Source organism: Helicoverpa zea, chromosome 9 (assembly GCF_022581195.2).
Source record: "Helicoverpa zea isolate HzStark_Cry1AcR chromosome 9, ilHelZeax1.1, whole genome shotgun sequence".
NCBI lineage: Eukaryota > Metazoa > Arthropoda > Insecta > Lepidoptera > Noctuidae > Helicoverpa > Helicoverpa zea.
Genome location: NC_061460.1, coordinates 10,086,942 through 10,095,806, shown reverse-complemented (window position 1 = coordinate 10,095,806; position 8,865 = coordinate 10,086,942).

Below are 8,865 nucleotides of genomic sequence, written 5' to 3'. Positions count from 1 at the left end.
TTCAAGGTGTCTTGTTTGCCAAATATTATATTTAACTGAGAAATAACGTTTTTGGTGGATTTTCTTTCTCATGGATGGTGATGGTTCAAGTCAATTCTTAGCTGTTTTCATTAACACAGCAATTCAGACCAAGTTAAACCCAACCATGTTTCATTTTATACTGAAAATGTGCTTATAGCCTAAATACAAGACATTAAACTAAATACAAGATAACATACATACACATTTCACATTAACACTATTCACATGCCTAGCAAACAGACCTGCAAAGCTGACAGAGCTACTATAATAGTAATCAAGCACAAGACAAAGCCACCCCATTCTTATCTCCGTTTCAGATCGCAATCAGTGTCGCCATGTTTGATGTCATTATGAATCAAATTCCCGCCTTTTTACTTTTTTCCATTCGCTAGGCACCGTCAGATCTCACAGCCGATAAGTTCTTTATTATCCTGGATGATTTTTTAATCTGTGCAGCTACTTGGCGGTTTCGCATTAGTGTATTGCTTAGAGTGTTTAACTAGATGGAACCGCCATGAGCACAAATGTCTGCGGGAAAGTCGCTAATTTACGCATAGGATTCGAGAAAACAACAACCTCACTCATACAATGACACTCAAATAATTACGCACGTTTGCGACAAAATTGGCAAACATATCTAAGCATAACCTTGCCGTGGGTACCTACAACATTAAATATAAGCCTTGTTTCACCAATACTGAATAGGTAAATTAAAAAAAAAACTCGAGAAAACCAGGACGAAGAAAAGCGTGGTGATTAACGCCCAACCCTTACCTGTGCGATTGGAGGCTTGTGCCCTGCAGTAGGACGACAAAAACGGCTGATGTGAAGCCTTGTTTTGCAGTCGGAAAGGTATATATAGCAACGGCGTTTCCAGTAGTAAAAATGCTCTAAGGTGTATTGTTATATATAGTGTGGGGAAATTGCGAGGTTCTGAGAACAATGGCGGCGCGGTGATGACAGACGCGGTTAATGCGCTGCGTGATTAACTACCAGCTTAGTCTACTAAGTAATACTTACTTTGTGTGATAGGCTTTTAATTATTGTTATCCGGCTTTTTTGTAGATGTAGTTACAATGGGAATCGATCATTTTAATGTACAAGTGAAGACAGAGATATTAAACTATTCTTCAGTGTCTTTTATGTTAATTTATCGGTAATGGGTACCACATATTTACTTACACAGACTGTCCATGGCATCAAACCTAAGGCCCTCTCTAGATGGTCAATGAAATTGCGCATAATTATGATATTGTGCAAAATAGCGGTTAGGGTTAATATCGTCGGTAAAAATAATTTATAGCACAAAATAATTGCACAATATTATTGTAGTAGTCTAGTATCTACATTTTCTCCTATTCATAGAAACCTCACAACAAAAAAACTACGAACATTATCATGAACAAACACACGTAAGATAAAATTAAGTAAACAAGACCGGACCAGACTGGCAAACTCCCGCAAACTTGGGACTCTTAAGTAGATTTTCCAATTTGAAACTCGTTACGGGCGGAGTCCCGACTCTTTTTCACTTGGACTGGTCACGATTTATCGGCCAAGTTTGTCGGACCACGCGAACTTTGAGGATGAAAATTGTCAGCGTTCCTTATTTATAACTCGTGGTTTGAACTAAGAATGTGTGTTCATGTGGTTTGTAGATGTATTGGTAAGAATACTTACGTATTTATGAAGCGGTAATTACAACTATTTCTGAAGCATGGGTCTAGCTATTTTTTTCGGAGGTCTGTTACTGAATGAATTGAAACGCAACTTTTGGCCGTAGCAAAAAGGCAAAGCAAAAAAGAATGGAACAGTTTGCTTTTACGTTGGTCATTTTATTTTCAGGCTAATTTTCTTTAGCGTTTAATTGTTAGCTGTAGATGTTGCGATAAGTAAGTAACAAGATCACCCAAGTGACAATTTTTTCTCCCTCTATTTATCCACAACTTACCTATATTGCAAAATAAACATTGTCTATGTAATTATTTGAGCAGCACTAGTGGCGTAATGGCGGCGCTTCCTGTGGCCGCCATTAGTGGCCATTTCCTGCCGACTTCCGGACCGGCAGCGCCACCTCGCGGCGGCTGCTAACAATTGCCGAAGGCGTTAAATGTTACGTTAGAATTTCATTCGAATTCGAAACGTAATGACGATGTTATCGCCTTCATGCGACGCTTGTAATGCGAACACAAATTGATACGGACTGGCTGGTAAGAATTTATGTAATTTGAATCTGGAAGGAATGGTTTTCGTGGTGTAAGAAAATATTTATTCGTAACCGCTCTAATATATCCCCAAAGATAACATAGAAAATTAAAGAATCTTAGAAGCATTTCCAGAGAATGTTTTTTGCTTGTCTTAGGTAAGTACTAGATTATCTTCTTTATGAATGAAACAATATTTTTATCTCCAAAAATAATTCTCATTTCCTTCTTACCAACAGCAATTTAGCTTAATATTCCTGCATGAGCTTTTCAGCCTTGTCACCTCCTTTTAGGAAGTATAATGATAAAATTAATGGTGTTGCCACACTAACAGTTAAGTGGCGGAAACACATTGTCTGTTAAGAGCCACAGATTACAAACACCCGAAGAGTTTCAACCCTCGAAAATTTCATTCTACTAGCAAGTTTTTCTAGTGAAATAAAATGACCGAGATTTTTTACGAGAGGATTATTTTAAAAGATACTTTTATTTGCCTTACAATCTTGATACTAGGTACATAAGTATTTTCTATTGATTTTAAATTTATATCTGCTAATCTTTTAGGTTCCCAGATCAATTAAGTCACCTACTAATTTAGATATGGTAAACCTTCGTCGTCTTACGTAGATGTTTGATATTTTTAGAACAAAGGTACTTAGGTTTTTATTCATAAGCACGTATTCAAAACATTAGAATATATTCTAGCGTCTAGACCTCATTACCCATCTCACAACAACCACTAAACAGCAACATCTGTACTACATCTGGCTACAGACCTTCCTAGAGCAACCAAAGCCGGTGATTTACTGCAAACGTAACTCATATCCCTCTCGCAAATCTAATTAGTCCAGAACGTTCTCAATAAATCCACATGATACACTGTAATAACGTCATAATCCCAGCTCGAGATGATTGCCTCGCCCCGATATATCTTTTTTATGCCCGTTTATCGCCCGATAATATAATAATCATATCACGCTGACAATAATGGCATGCCAAATAAAATCTACCTACCCCATATTACACCTAGCTGCCAACGTTTTATAATGATTTTTGGTGAATTTCTGGTTATAATATTTTAGTTTTTATTACCGCTGTTTTATGCTTAATTTTGAATGCATCCAAATGCGATTACGCCGTTTTGGCGCGAGAAAAAATCGCTTGTTCGAAAACAGAACGTGTACAAATTGGGTGAAGTTCGGTGCGCGCGGGAAAGCAATATGTTTTTATTTCTTTTTAATTTCCGGTTCGTGTTAATGGCGTCGAAATCAATATAATGGTGAAGCGGCCATCGCCATTTTCGCATTTTGTGGTTTTGCTCATTTAGCGTGGATGAGCATGATTCAACAGTTGTAGTGGTCACTTACTCTAATGAATAATGACCACTTTTTAAAAAGGTACTTACTGTATATTCAAAAGTGATGAAATAACACTGCTTTCATAAAACATACAAAAGATCCTGAATGACTGAATGGTATTCAGTTTGTATAATAGGTACTCGCATGTGCAATGCTCAAACATAATGCCGGCACATAATATACAGTCAATCTAAATAAGGAGCACCTAATAAATTATTATAACTTAATTTAGAAATTACGAAATAATTTAAAATAAAATTAAAAACATCTAAAGAATTAAAATTGCGCAATTGAAAGAGTTTATTCGTCATTGCTGAACAGACTGTCATTTATTTCTTATTGCGGCATAAGAGGAATAAGTGATTAAAATAATAGTAATTTAAAATCTTTCACACAATAATAAAACGTTGTTTCAGCCATTTACCTTAGGTACTTATAAATACGGCTGCATGGATGGACACACATTATTTAATCACACTGAAAATATATTTTATAAGTTCCTAATGAATTTAATCACTCCAAACTTGACTTTCATATGAAATTTTTTTAACATAAAAAACCTCAACCTTCTCGTCACTGGCAACAAACAAATAATTTCAAATACAGAACTTATAAAAATACAATGTTCGTTCGGAGTTTAAAATTCTGCGCAGCTCCCGCCGATCCATCGGGTGATTGCGTCTCGCTCGTGGCAGACATCTTGATTTTTTTGCAGCGAACCCGTGATTTAGGTGGAAAGTCGCCGGGAAAGGCCGCATGAATTGACGCTGAAAAATGTCGCGCACACTTAACGGACGGCGGAGTTACGTTCTTAAATTATTGGTATTGTTTTGCCGTCATTCATTGTATTAAATCTTCTGAGAAAGAAATCTAAAAATGAAATTGCAAGCTAGACAAAGCAGAAGCTACAAAACTATAAAATAAATAATCAATTTCGAGGTCGTAACAAAGCTATCAAGCGTGGTCGTCGGGCACAAGTGCGGCAATCAATGCGATATGATTATGACCTGCAAGTGCGTTAGATTGTACGTTATGCACACACTACACGCGAAATACATTAATGATAACGCGTAATGGATGACAAATATTTGCCCGCTGAGCAATTAGCGGCTTATACACAATTTTGGTAAAAGATATTATTATTACGACAGATTGTGATAGATAATTGTTAGTGGAGCCGCCAGCTTATAATTAAAGTATAAAGCTTTTAAGATAAGCGATGGTTTAATCACACTGTTCGCCAATCAATATCGTGTGTCCGATAGCTCTGTTGCAAACCACTGCTTAACTACCTAAATGCTGCTAATGTTATTTTAGTGATACATTTAATGGTTTACACGCGTTATCCGTTACATTGACGTCGTTGAGTCGAAAATATCCTTGGTAAAAGAAAAAATATCTATACCTAGGTACCTACTTATCTGGATGTTTTATTTAAAAACTGATGTAAGTACCAGATCTCCCTTGATCCTAATATGAGTTACTCGTAACCGCTGTCCCAACCCTTAAGGAAGGCAGAAGCAAGAAGAAATTAAGATCTGCTCATCTACCATACCAGTTAAGTAGATATTATTTTTTGAAGTTTCAGCTTTTCCATCAGCCTACAAAAATACAAATGGACCAAGTTGACTTTGTAAAAATGACGAAAAAATGCAGCTAGATAATAATATTAAGGGATAGTAGGTATTTTATTTTCGAACTTTTACATCCTGATTTCAAGCCACAATGCCTAATTACAAGCACATGTCCTATATCAAACGAGCAATAACGATCGAGAGTGGGTTAGCTGTAAATTAGTCCACAGATGACCTAAATTAGCTGCCGGTCTACAGTGGCATAGTTCAACAAATTGACATATGAGTGGGAATAGCTCATTAGGACTGAATAGTACATGTAAGTGATGTTTATAATTTAGTTTTGAAAGAAATAAGATATCAAAGTTGCAACCAGCAAGACGGAATCAACTGCGAATGGCTGCAAACATGAGTTGATTTTGTCGGTCTGAATATGTCTTTCTGTCGGTCGTATTAACGATAAATCAGTTTTAACACAGCATTTAGCTGTGTGTGATTAAATGCATCAGTATTTCTAACTAGCTGGCTGTCGCTGGAATTGGGTAAAACAGCTGGTGTAAAACAAAAAATATTTGCGTAATCGAAAAATGTTACATAGGTACTTGCATACGAATCTCAGGCTCGCAGCCTTGCATATACAAACATTTCTAGAATACCTATGCAAAATCACACTGCACACTTTGAAATAATAACTAGTAGCAACCATACCTTTACTTGAAGTGCCTATTTTATGTCAATAGCAAGGTATTATGAAAGCTACCGCACTAACATAACAGTTAAACAACTGAGGATAAAGGAAGTAATAAAGTGAGTGTTTGTTGCAGTGTGGTCTCGCCAGGAATAGTTCGTTGCTCAATTGTTGCGCTCACACAGGATCCACACTTTACCAAATCGACAAATCTCTGTGCAACTGTAAACATACACTTTTGTAGCGTACCTACAGTTCTCGTCAAGAAGCTCTGCTGTTGCGAAGACAAAGTCAAAGTCAAAGTCAAAAACGTTTATTGAAAGTAGGCTCGTTTTTAGCACTTTTTCATGTCAAATTTACAAAAGGACAGCACCCCCAAAACGCCCCCCTTTCACCTGCTTAGCTATTATTGACTTCACTATGGTAAAAACAAAACACTACTGCTCTTCGCATCGCGTCAGATAGCTAACTTCAGAGTGGCATAGATTTTTGACGAGCGCTGTAGTTGGTTCATCATGTGTTTAAAATGTAGTAGCTACTTGGTAGTGGTTGTAGGCTTATTCGTGAGTCAACGTTCAGAAGTTGAAAGAGAAGAACTGAAGATCAAATGAAAATACGAAAAATAAATGACTTTGTAATTAAATTCGGTACTAATCTGATTATGAAGAACTCCTCCTTTATTCAAGGGCGGATCCACCGTTGTGGGCACGATGGGCATGCCCACACCCTTATTAGACTTGTGACCTCACACTTTTACGGTCTTTTGAAATCGATAGGCTGATCATAACACAAGGGAACAAAATAAGACTTTTTTTGTTGCATTTAATTTTCTGACTGCTGTTTACTAATTCGAGGTCACCATATTTTTTTTCTAACAGCTTTAGTTTTTGAGGTACTTTTGTGTCCCAAAACTCAAAAAATTCGCGGCTTCTTCACTTTGCGGTGATTTGAGTCCAATGTAGAAAACGTTCGTTTAAGTTAAAATTTAAAAGTAGAAGAGGATAGCACCCCCATAACGCCCTCTTTCAGCACTTTCTGGTTAAGAAGAAGCGGTGAAGAACAAACTTCCCAGCAACACAGCTGTCTATTACCATACAATTATTATTATTTACAATAGGCACAATTTTAAATTTTTTAGTTGTTTTGGTACTGTTTTGTTCCAAAACTCAAAAAAAATTTCGCGCTCGCTACGCTCGCGGTTTTTTCCCTCGGAAGTTACTTTTTTCAATTGTTTGAGTGATTTCGTGTTCCAAGATTCCAAAATTTTGCGCTCGCTACGCTCACAGCTTCTTAATTACACAGTATTTTTTTATAATTTCTTTAGGTAATTTGTGGCACAGAACTCAAAAACTTTATACGCTTATATTCTGCGTCTTCGCTTTTGGTTTTATAACTTGGTACCTACAACAAAATCTACAAATTTTCCGGCTTGCTACGCTCGCGCAAAAAAAATACTACTCACAATCTTTCCATACATAGGGATGCTTTAGCAATAATTGCTCCCGGTATATTTTTTAAATCGGGACCGACTTCCTCCTAAGTTTATTTTCATTCCTAATGCCAAAGTCCTGATGCTCAGAAAAAAGAAAATAGTTTAATTCAAAAGTTCATAAACGACTTGCATGATTGTTAATGAGCATGTTCATGCTCCGATTTGTAGGTACTTAGCCGATTTTCTAGTAGCTGTGACCACAACCTTTTTTGAGGGCTGGATCCGCGCTTGCCTTTATTGTTTCTCTTGTGGCCTCTTTTTGCATAGGTAGGTACCTACATAATGTTAGTACATGACAAATAGAGTTTTTTTTTTTAATTTTCGCCAACGTAACCACGTTTGTTTTGACAAGTCATGGAAAAGCTTTAGTACCTTGTACCTACCATTATCTATCTGTCATGACGTTCACTATTTTATTACTATTAGCTAGAAATGACTAAACTAGGTTACCATTATTTATTCATAATATCAATTTTTATTAAGTGTTTCATTAAAGGGAACAGGGAAACCATTTTCCAAGTACTCAATAACATTTTTACTAATCTGCTAGATATCTATGAACCCTCTAAAAATAGTTACACTAGATAAGGTAAGCACAGTCATATCGTGCGAACGATAATTTATCCGCCACTTGAGATTATACACACAATAATTCACTTTAAGGTAAGCTTTTTGCGGCACATTTAATGATAATGGAAGGTATTATATTCTAATACGTATCACTCGGCTGTTATTATTAATCACACGCACACATGTATAATGCTTTTAATGTTCCTAGCTCTAATGGTTTTTGATTCGAGTTGATGGTAAATTGTTAACTTCTAGTCATGCTATGATTGGCTTTTCAGCAATAGTTTTGGTGTTTTAATCGAATAAATAGCAGCTTGAACAGATCTGAACAGATATGGGGACACCTTTTAGTTTTAGTAGAATAATTTTACGTAGGTACCTACCTACTAAGCAGTTCTGCGTGAATTATTATACAGCAAAACTACAATGAATAAGAACTACAGGTAGGGATCCTCTGTACTAGCCTTACAATAATTTATGTACTTTCCTTATCTATACTGATACTTGCAAAACACGCTAAAACGGCTGGACTGATTTAAATAAAATTTGGCATGGAGATATAGTGTCTTCCTACCCTGGCGATATTTGGGTAAAGAAAAGCAGTTTCTTCGCGAGTTGCTGGTTAATCCGACAAAAAAGTAAAACGAAACACTAAACTTAATTTTTTCAAACAGAGAAACACCTGAACAAAATATCAATTTGAAACAATTAAAATTAATAAAACTTCTAATCTGAACATGAAATCATGAATGATGATGTTACGTACTGCCATCTATATTTGTGAGCTGACAACAAAACTAATTACAATATTCAATAGTTTCGCTACTCGACAACAGATCGCACTTTGTAAATAATCCTCTCGCCGCTAGATGTCGCTAATATCATTATGCCCTGTGAGGTCATTGAACGTCTGTTGTACCTTTCATTCAGTGCGATCATTCACATTCCTCATTCAATG